This window comes from Schistocerca americana, chromosome X (genome assembly GCF_021461395.2).
Source record: "Schistocerca americana isolate TAMUIC-IGC-003095 chromosome X, iqSchAmer2.1, whole genome shotgun sequence".
In the NCBI taxonomy this organism is placed as follows: domain Eukaryota; kingdom Metazoa; phylum Arthropoda; class Insecta; order Orthoptera; family Acrididae; genus Schistocerca; species Schistocerca americana.
In genome coordinates, this window is record NC_060130.1 from 368,677,052 (window position 1) to 368,691,569 (window position 14,518).

Genomic DNA, 14,518 nt, shown 5'->3' on the forward strand with positions numbered 1-14,518 from the left:
AACCGATTACTCTTATGTCCACACACGAAAAGCGTAGTTCCTATCCATACACTATTATGCAAAGCTATATTAACTGACAAAGAAGAATTAGTAACCAGATCAGATACGGACTCATTCGGAATGAACGTGCAGACAGCAACAAGAGATCGAATTACCTGACTGTCGCGCTGCAGTGCAATAAATCTACTATACTGCAGTGGATTACGATACCAAAGGTTTCACAGATTTCGCCACTAGTGCCTCAGCATATTTGTAGCTTAAGACAGCCTGTCGGCGGTGACTAACGCAGTAGTTGGTGTGATGAATGGAGCTAGCTCTAAATGTGGAAAAATATAAGTCCATGCCGATAACTGGGAAGAATGGACCTGTAATGTTCGGTTACAGTATTACTAGTGTCTTGCTTGACACAGTCAAGTCCTTTAAATATCTGAGCGTAATGTTGCAAATCGATATGAGATGGAACGAGCATGTGAGAACTGTGGCAGGCAAGACGAATGATCGACTTCGGTTTATCGGGAGAATTTTAGGAAAGAGTGATTCGCCTGTATAGGAAGCCGCATATAGGAAGCAGGTGCGACCTCTTCTTGAGTACTGCTCGACTGTTTGGGATCCATACCAGGTCGGATTGAAGGAAGACATCGATTCAGTTCAGAGGAGAGCTGCTAGATTTGCTACCGGTAGGTTCGAACAACACATAATAATTACTGCCGAACGAGTCTACTGCCACCAACATACAAGGACCAAGAATATAAGATTCGGGAAGTTAGGGTTTGTACGGAGGCATATAGACAGTCGTTTTTCCCTCGTTTTATTAGCGAGTGGAACAGAAAGGGAAATGACTAGTAGTGGTAGCGGATACCCTCCGCCACGCACCTTATGGTGGTTTTCGGAGTATCTATGTAGATTGTGCATGTACATGTACTAAAATTTCGATATTAACGAAGTATATAACCGGTAAAAATTAAAAAAAAACAGCATTAAATTCTGCAGTAGAAATTTAGCTTACACATTTCTAAAGATTTCAATCCATGCAAACTTTTAGGACAAATAAATAAGACTGTTAAAACGGAAAAATAAACACTTACTGTTCACTCCTTCTCAGGTGCACGTAAGAAAACTAAATTATGTATAAGAACCATGTACTACTGGTTCTGATGCTTCTCTTAGCTCCCCTCTTCTCTACGACTGAAAGCGCGCAGGAGAGATTCTAAGACGCGTGTCACAAGACGCGTGTCACGAGGCTAGAGTCCCAGTGTTTCTCACACAAATACAGTGTGCCTGGTACAGCAGGGAGGCTACTTAATTCTCTTAATAAGCCTCTTTTAAAGTGTACAGTTTAATTTCTTTCGCATTTCTCAATTTCAGTTCCTGTCGCCTGCAGATTGCGTGGAACTGCATTACTAAACCAATATTTCTAATTTTGTCTTTGTAATTGTCTTGATTTTTACTGATAATGATGTAACAGGCTGTATTGCATATATAAAAGAAAACCTCGATCAATCCCTGAAGACTATGTGATAGTCGACCAATTGTCGTGTCAACCTCAGCTATTCATCATCGGGTGCAGTATGGAGGAGGATGGGGTCAGCACTCCCAGCCGTTCGCGACTTTCCGACGTTGGAGCCGCTACATCTCAATCATGTAGCTTCTCAGCTGACATCACGAGGCTGAGTGCACCCCGGTCCAGTCCTCCCACCCAGGAAAAACCCCTAGCATTACTGGGAAACGAACAACGCCCCCCCCCCCCCCCCCCCACACACACACAGGGGGGCCACTCACGTTGACCACTCGGCTACAGTAGGCGGACATATTGTATAAGTGGCAGTTAAATGACAGTTAGACAGACTACATAACGAGCATGGCGCTGATCTTGGTAACGCACGAAGGTGTGTACAGAAGTTCCCTCTATTGCGAGTCAGGAAGAAACAGTGAGTTCACAGCTGTACCATTTGTCATTACTTAGCTTTGTGTAATTCTTGAGTACCGCAACAATGGCAGTACAAGTTTCAGGTATTATTTTACTTAGACTTGCTGACACTGCATGAAACCTAAGACTTTGTTGAGTTCACTTCCTAAAAATCTCGATGTCGCACTTAGCCTTTCATGAGGAGTCATTGGCTCCCTCATACTGATATCTTGCTTTTGTATAATAGGTGTGGCAAGGCGTAATAACAGGAGATACGTGTCCTCATTCATGCGTAAATAATTCAACCATTCACATGGTTCTAAACGAAATTCCATCATTGAATTTACACGCGACTATGAATTTCTTTTAAGAAGCCTAACTTTACTTCATTTACTTCTTTTCTTCTGCTTTTTCTTCAGCACTAAAGCTAAGGCTATTGCAACGAGACAGTCTTCATCCATCAGTTATGATATCACCGCATATGTACGCTTAATTAAAGCAAACTTAATGGAAGTGAAACACGTGTCCACACTGTTCAGGGTTACAAAGAACTGAAACAACTGAGAACAGTGACAAAACTGAACGGATCGTGTAAGAACAAACATTCGAACTGAAATGAAACGAGAACGGAAACTGAAACTGTAGTGAGAGATGATATAGCCTTCTAAAAGGACCTTTAGACGTGTTCGACATGAGGTCAGCGAGTCGTGTGTGCGTCCGACTTTGCTGCGGAAGGCGGGGAAGAGGAACAACTAGGTGTAGTGCGGTTTTTGACTGCGGAAAGAGAGTCAGGAAGTGAAATTAATGCTGTGTATGGCGAACACAGTATATCGCGAGTACGTGTGTTCGTGTGGAATAAACGATTTCGAGAAGGTCGGGTGTCATTGAAAGACAGTAGTCGGCCCGAAGAGGTTCGTTGTACCATTGCAGCGGTGGATGCTGCCATCAGAAATGATAGACGACGATGGTGGAAGACATTCGGCTCATGTTGGGCATCAGTCACGGTACGGTTCACGCCATCATTACAGAACATCTGAAGTTCTGGGAAATCTGCGCGCAGTGGGTTCTCCACAGCCTGACGGGGGGTCAGAAGTTGAACAGAATATCGTCATCACTGCAGTACTTGGAACTGTTTCACGACGAAGAATGTCGATTCCTGGCCCGTATTGTTGCGGGAGATGAAACATGGTGTCATCATTTTGAGCCAGAGAGCAAGCGTCAAAGTCAACGATTGAAGCAAATGGATTCACCACCACCGAAAAAGTCCAAAGCTGCGTGTGCGTGCCAGCTCCGAGAAAGTCACGATGACCTCATTCTTTGACTACAAGGGCCACTGCTCATTAACTTCCTGCAACACGTTGTCACAATTAACGCACAGCGGTACATGGACAATTTACAAAAATTGAAGCGTGCCATCAAGTCCAAATGCCCAGGAATATTGATGAACGACATAATGTCCGCCCACATATTGCCAAAGAGTTTCGATTACGCTGCAGAAAATTCGATTGGAATCCCTTACACATCCTTCATACAGTCCCGATCTATTCCCAAGCGATTTTCGTATATTTTGAGCTCTTAAGAAGGACGAAGAAGTGCGCGTGTGGGTATAACAGTGTATCCGCAGGCAGCCGCAAACTTTTTGCCATGAAGTCATTGATCGACTTGTCTCGCAGTGGAATAAGTGTATTAAGACTTACGGTGACTTCTTTTTAAATAATAAAGAGTTTACTTACTTTTTTCCGATCTCTCTCGTTTTCATTTGACTGTCGTTATACCCATGCATCTGTGGCCAGTTCTCTTATTACGAGATAAAACTGCGAGTTACAGACGCCAATTTGAGGGTTACGTATAGCGCCGCCATGTTTCGCAGCTTTACGAAGCTATAGGGGCTGAAGCAGGTATATTCCACGATATCCCACAATAAATTCAGCACGTTTTCAACAGAAAATGGCGGGGAGAAAAATGTGTTGCATTACCTATTGAGCGCCCCTTGTGTAAATTCATAGAGCATAAATCTGTTACTAGTACAGTTACATTTCTCTTGTGAATCAGTATGGTAAGACGTAAAACGAATGAACTTCAACATCACAAAGCTGGCCTGAATATATCAGGTTGCCGTTGTATGGGTGTCACAAAAAGTCTTCCATTACCAGGGCAAGTGTACTGAGCAGTGACCCAAAGGTGTGGCGCTACGGATCGCTGCCAGACGTCTCTTCCCCTTCACCTGTTCACGTCTGAAGCAACATGATGCTTTTTGCAATCACAAGCTGTTTTATTTGGCGGAATGTCTTCAACTATGGTTGCGTAAGATACCGCTTGAGGTACCGTGTTTATGACACTGCCGACCTAAGCAGTTAATTGTGAAGTAGCCATTACAAATGCTTTGTGTACTCCACTTTGCTTGGGTCGTGCATTGTTCTTTATTTTGATTTCGTATATTGGAATGAGTGAAGAGACTAATCCTGATCCGTCATCAGCTGTGAGCTCGACACCCACGACACCGAAAGACATCGGCGAACCCTATGACAATGTGTCAGTTCTGCTTCAACAGAGGTGTAGACTGCCAGACCAGTGAGAGAGATGTGGAAGCGGGACTCGTTCCCCCACACCGCTCCTCTTGCCTCAGGCGGTCTAATTTCTTGTTCGTTTACCTCGCAGCCGAACGCCACTTGATAGTGTCTGCACTATAGTTACTTCTGTTTATATCAGCACTGTAATCCAATGTTACTTCTCTAACAGGAAAAACAGAACGTTGAGATTAGATTTGCAGCCCTCTCAACTAAAAAGGGAATAATAAAAGCTCTGTGTCCAACTTGTGATGTCGTTTGCCACAGACATCACACCGAGCATGTCTATTCCTGGCGCCAGACATTCCGAATACCGCCACCAGAGGTAGCTATACAGCAACCGTAGCCGTCAACCGAGTGCCCTGCACGGAAACGCCCACCTTGGCCGGTGCAAAAAATGGTTCAAATGGCTCTGAGCACTATGGGACTCAACTGCTGTGGTCATAAGTCCCCTAGAACTTAGAACTACTTAAACCTAACTAACCTAAGGACAGCACACAACACCCAGCCATCACGAGGCAGAGAAAATCCCTGACCCCGCCGGGAATCGAACCCGGGAACCCGGGCGTGGGAAGCGAGAACGCTACCGCACGACCACGAGATGCGGGCTGGCCGGTGCAGACAGCGCCGCTATCGAAGTATATAAGAGGCCACTAGAAGCTATTATGAGCCCCCTCTCTGTCGTGTGTTACACGCCTGTGAATACTCAGCCTCTCTCTCAGTGATTACAGGTACTACGGACTTGTTGTATCAGGATTGTACTTCGGACCTGACTACTTGTGTTCAGCAGTCCACTGAAGTTAAGTAAACGGACTTTACCTAACTATTGCTGTGCCTCTCGGCATCTGCTTTCTGCTTCAGAAGCCACACTTCACTACAGGATACAACAATATTTGCGAAAAGACTGGTCCTTTGTCTGCCTCTTATTTGGTGGATTTGTGTCCTGCTGAGACAGCTACACTACGGCAACGAAGTTGGTGTGTGTTTCTCGCCAGGTCTTTGACAAACACCATGTTTACCCGCTGCATTGCTTGTGTACTCACTTTGTTTGTGTTCCATATAATTCCGACCTAAAACTTGGTGTTTTCATTGTTTTCTGTTACAGAGACTGATCTTTTTTCGCATATTATTGTCTGTAACTTCTAATCGAGACATTCTTACAGCAACAGTGTTTGCATTTTGTTTCTGTTCGTTGTCTCTAATATACTCAACCATGGCCAACGTACCGCGGAAAACGCCTGTAATCCCACTTATTTAGTGGCAGGCTCAGCATTCAACAATTTATGGAAGGAATGACGAAACTGATGCAATTCCAAACGACTAAGTCAGCGTCAATCGCCGGCCGGAGTGGCCGAGCGGTTCTAGGCGCTACAGTCTGGAGCCGTGCGACCGCTAAGGTCGCAGGTTCGAATCCTGCCTCGGGCATGGACGTGTGTGATGTCCTTAGGTTAGTTAGGGTTAAGTAGTTTTAAGTTCTAGGGGACTGATGACCTCAGCAGTTAAGTCCCATAGTGCTCAGAGCCATTTTTTCAACGTCAATCGCAAACCCCAAACAGCACCGAAACAAGCACCGCCTATCTGTGCACCACAGTTCTGGGCATTTCGGATATTGTGATCAGCTCGTCGCCACTTCATTGCCCATCGTATTCAAGGTGTGGTCACAAAACCACATTTCTTGGCAACGGTAGGCGTCGCAGTATACAGACTGGCATGTACTCGTAAACTCTTCCCCATCGATCGCCCAGAAAATATAGAGTACGAGGAGTTGACTGCTGCATTAGACAAGTACTTTAATGCACAAGTGAACGTGGATGCTGCTCATTACAAGTTTTTCAGATTACGTAGACAACCTCATCAAACTAACAGACAGTGTAACTGATTTACAAGGGCTGACGTGGCATTACAAATTCAAGTCTGGCTCAAAATGGCTCTGAGCACTATGGGACTCAACTACTGTGGTCATAAGTCCCCTAGAACTTAGAACTACTTAAACCTAACTAACCTAAAGACATCACACACATCCATGCCCGAGGCAGGATTCGAACCTGCGACCGTAGCGGTCGTGCGGTTCCAGACTGTAGCGCCTGTAACCGCTCGGCCACTCCGGCCGGCTAAATTCAAATCTGAATGTGGTAGATAGTACAGTGACGTCTTGATTCGAGACGCTATCGCCCACAACGTGTCTGACTCTAGAATCACGGAACAAATACTTAAGTATCCAGATTCAAGTTCGAAGTTTATTGAGTGGCAGGAATCTTATGACACCCCCTGCGGTTAACTTTAACTCGCCTCATATTTCTCTGGTGCAACGAAAACAGGTCGCGCACTCAGTCAACGCGGCGCGTCATTCCAAGTCACAGCCATGAAAGCGCTGTAGACAGCAGCAGCGTGCTAATCAGACGGCACGCGGTGTCAAATCTTTCACTCAGTGTTCGCCGTCACACGAGCGGCAGGCATGCCCTGCTGTGACGCAAAGTGTTTTCATTGAGACAAGCACGAATATGTGCAGTCAACGTGTTTACAAGCAGTCTGTCGCTTATTCCATATATCAGTCTATGAACGTCAATGTCGTATTTTCCAAGCCATCTAATGCTAATCATGATGCGAATCCAATGTCCAAATCAGGATCACAGAAGTCTCGGAACTCTTCTCCTAATCAGCGACAAGCAAACAAACTACTTGTCACTTTGCAGATTTTTAATTGCAACGTTCCCATGCAGTTATATACCGGAGTTTACATGACAATAATTTTGAACAGACGTATGTATTAACTGTTACGAAAGCCTGACTTGTGCAACTACTATGTTGTGTTTTTACTATGTACTCTTCAGTGTCCTTCATACATGCATACACCTCCGAAGGATATGTCAAGACAGTACCGCGACAGTAATTGCAACCTCACCCTATGCGGGAATCACAGCACGTCTGCGAGTATGGGACGTAGACACACCGTGACATATTGAAGTTATGGTCGGTCCTGGAGGCATGCTCGGATAGCTGAGGCGAACATTGATTCGGACGTTGTACCAAGCTCTGCTTTCCTTCCGGTTGGGGTGGCGTCGGATGAGGGCTGATCCTACTCCGATACAGAACAACACGTTCGGAAGCAGGAGTCACCGAGGAAGCACAAGACGTGTAGTCGTACGCCATCTGACGATTGTCTCCTCAGGATGGACCCCACGCCTGGGTCTCAGCTTTCGTTTGCTGGGTACGGGATTGGCGACTCCGGGTCCCTGAGCTGGGGACTGGTAAGTGCTGCCAGTCCTCCTCCACCGTAAGCTCCGGGCATGCTTCAGCTACCACAGTGCGGCGCGGCGGTGGAAAGTTGTGTGTTTCTACGGTCGCAGGTTCGAATCCTGCCTCGGGCATGGATGTGTGTGATGTCCTTAGGTTAGTTAGGTTTAAGTAGTTCTAAGTTCTAGGGGACTGATGACCACAGTAGTTAAGTCCCATAGTGCTCAGAGCCATTGTTGTGTGTTTCGGAGGACGGGGGCCTTGGCTTCACCGCCTGGACCGCAAGGAAGGTACACACCTCTATAAAAAAACCTGAACCTCAAAGTGTACTAAATGCTGATGAGATGAACGTCTTTTGAAGTAAAACAATCTCTAGCGGGCAACCTTTGTGGCACCTGGCTTGCTCAGGCATGCAGGGCTCTGCCTGGGACGACGTTTGTTTCCCTAGCGTCTCCTAAGATCCCTATGAAACGGTCTCATCAAACAACTACTCCAGAAGGGACGGGTGTACTGTCAGGTAGTACTTACACCCAGTCATCAAAGAGAGCTCGGTTGGCCAGTTCCCCCGAGAAGCAGTCTTAGAATCATAGTAACAGGGCACTAGTGTGCCATAACACTTTCATTGTCATCAAGGGAACAGAGGGAACCTTTGAGGAGTTCTCCCGTTTCTTTATTCACAAGGCGTGGAGGGTATTGCTGGGTCCCTAAAAAGTGTCAAACGACTTCGTAATGGAACACCTCTAGTTGAAACTGTTAATTCAAACCAAGTATCTAAGCTTCTGGGATGTAAGGCCTTAGGTGACTACCTAGTCAAGGCTGAGTTGCATAACACCGTAAAGGCGTTGTTACTTGCTCCGATATAATGGAGATGGATCCTGCGGAGTTACGTGAAGAACGGAAAAATATAGGCGTCATGGAAGTGCAGAACTGTATGAGGAGAGTCAATGGCACGTTGGAGAAATCTGCATCATTTATTCTGACTTTTAGGACTCCACAATTACCTGAAAACATCCTTGCAAGCTATATCTGTCTTAAGGCTCGTTAGTTTGTTCCTAACCCAATGCGATGCTTCAAATTTTAAAGATTTGGCCATACCACTATGGAATGTAACTGGAGGGCTACGTGTTGAAATTGTTGAGACACAGCTCATAAATCAGGCAATTCTTGTACACTTCCTCCGAAAGGTATAAACTGCTTTGGGGCTCACTCAGTATGGAGCAGGAAGTATGCGGTTTACAACGAGGAATAGAAAATTCAGGAGTTGAAAGTCACGGGATGCATACAATAAGGTGAAGCTAAAAAAGCTTTCAAAGCTATACAACCTCAGGTTTTTGCTACTTCTTTCGCATTTTCCCTTAAGAAGCCAATCACCAAGTGTCACGCCTCAACACAATCTCAGACCACAGATTCAAGTACGAGCACATGCACTTGTCGGTGAACCTGTGGGGGGAAAAGCTACACTTGAACCAGAAATCATTCCGAAGCCGTCGGCGGTGTGCATACAACCTAAGTCACATACCGCTGCCCAACACCAGAAGCCTACTAAGCCGTCTCCTCAACCCAAGCAACCTACTCCTCCCATAAGTAAGGAAAAACGCCCCTCAAAAAGTAATTCAAAGTCGGATCAAGTGGCAGTTAAACCTTCGAATGGGTGAGCTTTCTCCCTCTCAAATGGGGAATTTACTCTTGAGGATATGTATTTCCACTTGGAAGAACCGGAGAGATGGACACCAGCTAACGTTCTTCCCAACCTACCAGATAAATCACCGCCTCAGAGGGAGAAAGACAAGGCCATCCTTCGCTAGTCAATGGCTCGCACGGGAACTTCTGTGTTGAAGTGGAATTTAAACGGATACAGATCACGTTTGGAAGAATTACAGCTCATGGTCCAAGAGCAACCGTTCTGCATCTGCTTACAAGAAACTCATTTTAAAGTCACTGACATACCTGCATTAAGGAGTTACCACCCCTACAGGAAGGACGATATTACTGGAGACAGGGCTGAAGGTGGAGTGGCTGTTTTCATTAATTAGATATTCCACTCCTCTCCTGTCCCTCTTACCACAGCCGTACAAGCAATTGTCATGAAAGTTCCAGCACCATTTAACAACACAGTGTGTTCTTTATAGCTTCTTTATATCTTCCACCTCATGATGCTTTGGATGCAGACGCACTGACAGGACTCGTCCAGGCGCTACCACACCCACTCCTCCTTGTGGAGGACTTCAATGCACACAGTGTGCTGTGGGGCTCAGCTACCACTTGCTCCAGGGGTCGAATTATCGAGTGACTCGCCCATTCTGAAAATATCTGCCTTCTGATCTCGGGTCAGATGACACACTTTTCCAGAGATACAGGGTCTTTTCCAGCCATTGAACTTTGTTTTTGCTCCTCAGCTATTGCAGATTTGGTTCAGTGGGAAGTGGCTACACATTTACGTTCTAGTGACCACTTCCCAATGTGGATCCGTCTGCCAACACACATGGTGGTCGACAGGAGACCGCGAAGATGGATGATTCAACGGCACATTGGTTGTAGTACAGCCGACAGGTTATTTTTTAACAAAAAGATGGTGCACAGGAGACGGTGGAGCATATCACTTGTGAGATCCAATGGGCTGCCACAGAGTCCATCCTCGGATCTGGCAAAACCTCAGACCATGGCCTGTACCTTAATGGAATGTCGACTGTCGCTTGACCATCAGAGCCAGACGAACATCTGCGGAACTTCAAATACCGTCGAACTATAGAAAACCTTCATGCTTTCAGATCAGCGAGAGCACATGTATGGCGAGGGATTCGTGGAAGAAATTCGCTACTTCCATTAGTCAGTTCACTTCCACTGCACGAGTTTGGGAGTCAATAAGGTGGATTTCAGGTAATAGCAGTACACGTCCCCTTATAGTCTTATCGAGAAATGGGGTCTTAGTGGACGTGCCTGAAGACAAGGGTCAGGTTTCAGCTGAACACTTTTTCATAGTCACTCCGCCATCCAGACAACCTCCTGTATCAGGTGTTCTGTAGGGCTGCAGAGATGAAGCCCCATTTCTTCTCACATAATGAGGAAGTCTATAACCTTTCATTCTCCATGTGGGAACTGGAATCAGCTCTGTCTGTGGCCAGAGACACTGCTCCAGGACCTAATGAGATTTATTATGCCATGCTCTGTCATCTGTATCCCAAAACGAAAGGACAGCTCCTCTCCTGTAACAGTCAGATCTGTTTTGATGGACAGTACCCACGACTTGGAAGGAGGCAATATTACTTCCATTATGGAAACCAGGTAAGGATCATACCGCCCCTACCAGTTACAGGAGTGCAGCCCTTACCAGTTGTACGGGTAAGACTTTCGAATGCATGGTCAACCGCCACCTCGCAGGCCCACCTCCAGTGCGGTTTCAGGCGCTACCGTTTCACCCTTCACAACTTAATACTACTGGAGACGGCGATACAGGAGTCCTTCTTGCGTCGAAACCATTTGGTTTGTGTATTTTTTGACCTCGAAAAAGCATACGACATTACTTGAAGGCACAACATCCTCCGTCAACTTCATGAACGTGGACTACGTGGACGTCTGCTGCTTCTTATCCAATCCTTCCTCGAGGACCGGTACTTTCGATATCGTGTTGGTGATGCCTTATCTGACTGTTATGTTCAAAAGAGTGGGGTCCCCAAAGGCAGTGTAGTCAGCGTGACATTGTTTGATACTGCTATCATTAGCATTTTCTCTACAATCAGGAGCCCTTCCAAATGCTCTTTGTTAGTGGATAACTTTGCAGTCTTCTACTTCCTCCAATCTTACAATGACGACGAGACAGCTACAGCTGACCATCAGGAGACCGGAAACCTGAGCCAGGACAACTGGTTTTCGGTTATCACCAGAGAAGACTATATGTGTAAATTTTAACTATGCTCGTCGAAGCTTTAACCAACCAGTGCTCACAACAGGGAACAATATTTTACGTTTTCAAGAAACCGTGCGCTTTTTGGGTTTATTATTTGACCCGAAATAAACTTGGCTCCCTCACCTGAAAGACCTACGAACAAAGGACTTCCCTTCATTGAATATTTTGAAATGCGTTAGCGGAAAAGCATAGGGAGCTGACAGGTCTCGCCTCCTCCAGTTTTATGGGGCATTTATTCGGTCAAATTTGGATTATGTCAGTGCGGTCTATGGATCAGCCCATATTTCCTACGTCAAGATGTTAGACGCTGTCCTCCATTAACCATTAGGATATCAACAGGAGGTTTTTGGACCAGCCCAGTTCAGAGTCTGTGTGCAAAGGCTGGTGAACCACAACTCTGGACTCGGTGACGTATCTTTTGGCTTGACAGGCACTAAAAATCTCAGTGTCACCTCAGTCATTGACATTTAGTGCAGTGGTCCAACACAACTTTGAAAGACTGTTCAAGAATAGACCCCATGTAACCAAGCTATTCAGGATAGGTGCTACTGACTGCCTCAAGGATTTGGATCTATCAGACCTCTGAATACACAGCCAGAGATGGAACGTGTTGTCGCCTTGGCGTCTTCAGAGGCCCAAAGAGATTTTAAGCTTGACGTGGTGCAAAAAAACTTGTACTCCAGATTATGTTTCTACAAGTCCCAGAAAGAGAATGTCCTCAGTTGTTCTCCTGTTTTCACTGACAACATATTCAAAGTTCATCTTTCAGAATAATTCACAAATTATGGTGTGGATTTATATGGCATTACGATGGCACTGAGGAGGATTCACATACATCACCATATAAGGTTTCTTGTCTGTTCCGACTCACTCAGCGCACTACAAGCACTTCACCAAATGTATCCAGTAGAACAGTTGATTCAGCTCACCTATGACTCCTTACAGCGGCTCCAACGTTGTGGTAAGGGGGTGATATTTTGCTGCGTATGTGGTCACATCAGGATACAGGGAAACAACATGGTCGACAAAGCAGCCAAAGAAGCATTTTGGGATGGTGTTGCCTGTCAATGTCAGATCCTATTGCATGCCGTCATCTCATTTTCTGACAGACACATCGTGCCCATACGTCAGTGGGAGACGGAATGGTTGACGATTACAGAAAACAAACTGTTGTGGTCGCTAAAATCGACCACAAAGGCATGGCCCCCTATCAGTCCCACCGCTGGAAGAAGGTTTTGCTTTCCAGGCCACGCATCGAACATAGCCCTTTAACACATGGCTTCCTCCTCTGGCGGAAGGATCCACCACTCTACGAGGTTTGTGGTGTGCTACTTTCAGTTCAACATATTTTGGCAACGTCTGTCTTATACACTGACATCAGGGCAGCTATCAGTCTCGATGGAGATCTGCACACCATCCTTGCTCATACTGTCCAGTGTTAGGAGTGGTGAAATTTTGTGAACTGTCAGGCCTCATCCCTAAATTGGTGGAGAAGGGAAGCAGACTTTAATACATTATAAACTGCTCTGCATGTTGGGACAGCCTTTGTCCCCACCCATGAGATTGGCATGATGACTTTTTGTCAGGGGGCTGAGGACCATGATGTTGAGCACACCTCACCTGAAATCGTCGTACTCAGGACGGACGCACGGGATAGCGACTCAACGTTGGACGATGCATCGATCTCAGAAGACCTGCTCTTGAGCATGTCTAATTCCCCACTTACCTCAGCAGTTTCTCCTCTGTAGCCTGTGCCGCCTTCCCTCCGCCGCATACGTCCTCTATCGGCAAGAAGTCTTTGGAAATGGCCAAATGCGACGGCATCCTGAAGATTCTACCCCTTCACAACGCACTGGGGCTGCTTCTGTTTCTTGCACGGACGACGTAGAGGAGGAATCGGAACGGCCTGGGAATGCCGTGGGTGGTCGCATTTCACTGGTTGTGTACCCCGCTACCTCATCACAGTGAATGCCACGTCTTCGACCATCTTGTGCGTTCTGCCCCAGCCGGATGCCACTGGTGGACTCCATGTCTTGACAGCAGGAATCCCAGGAACAGACATATCGCCTAGCTACGAGCAGTGTCAACGCTATCTGTGGCCCACATAAACTGGTGACGCTCCACGATACTCGTCGTACAGCGGACTTAGATGTGCCCCCCTTACAAGAAGTGCATATTGATGGTTTTCTTAACCCGTTTGGGTATATCTATTTCGTCTCTCACGCGTCGGATGCCGGTATCGGTGCGGCGATCACCATCTGTTAAGGGTTACCCATCAACGGCATCCAAAATCTTCCGGATGAGATGGGCATGGGTTTCACTCACTTCAGTGTCCGCATTATTAACATGTACGCTCCTTCAGGAGGAGATGGAGGAGATTGACCTCGTTGTCTACGGGACGTTAGAGACGGAGCACACGCTCAGATTAGGGAGGGATGGGGAAGGAAGTCGGCCGCACCTTTTCAAAAGAACCATCCCAGTATTTGCCTGAAACGATTTAAGGAAGTCACGGAAAACCTAAATCAGGATGGCCGGAGGCGTGTTTGAACCGTCGTCCTCCCGAATGCGAGTCCAGTGTGCTAACCACTGCGCCATCTCGCTCGGTGCTCCTTCAGGATCGGAGAGGCGAAGAGAACGCTCTACCTGCTTTGCGGAAGCAGTCTTACTTTTTTCCATGTGGCGGCAAAATGCATTAGTGCTGGGGGGGGGGGGGGGGGGGGGAACGGGATGACTTTAATTCCACCCTCCTCCCCAGAGATCAGCTGCCGCGTCATTGGCCCTGCCCAGAGTCTGCCACGATAGTCGAGCATCTCCAGCCTGTGGACACGTGGGAATACGTTCGGGCCGACTGCCCCGGTTTTAAGCAATATACTAATCGCCTGCCCTCGGTCAGGCCATGATTGCGTA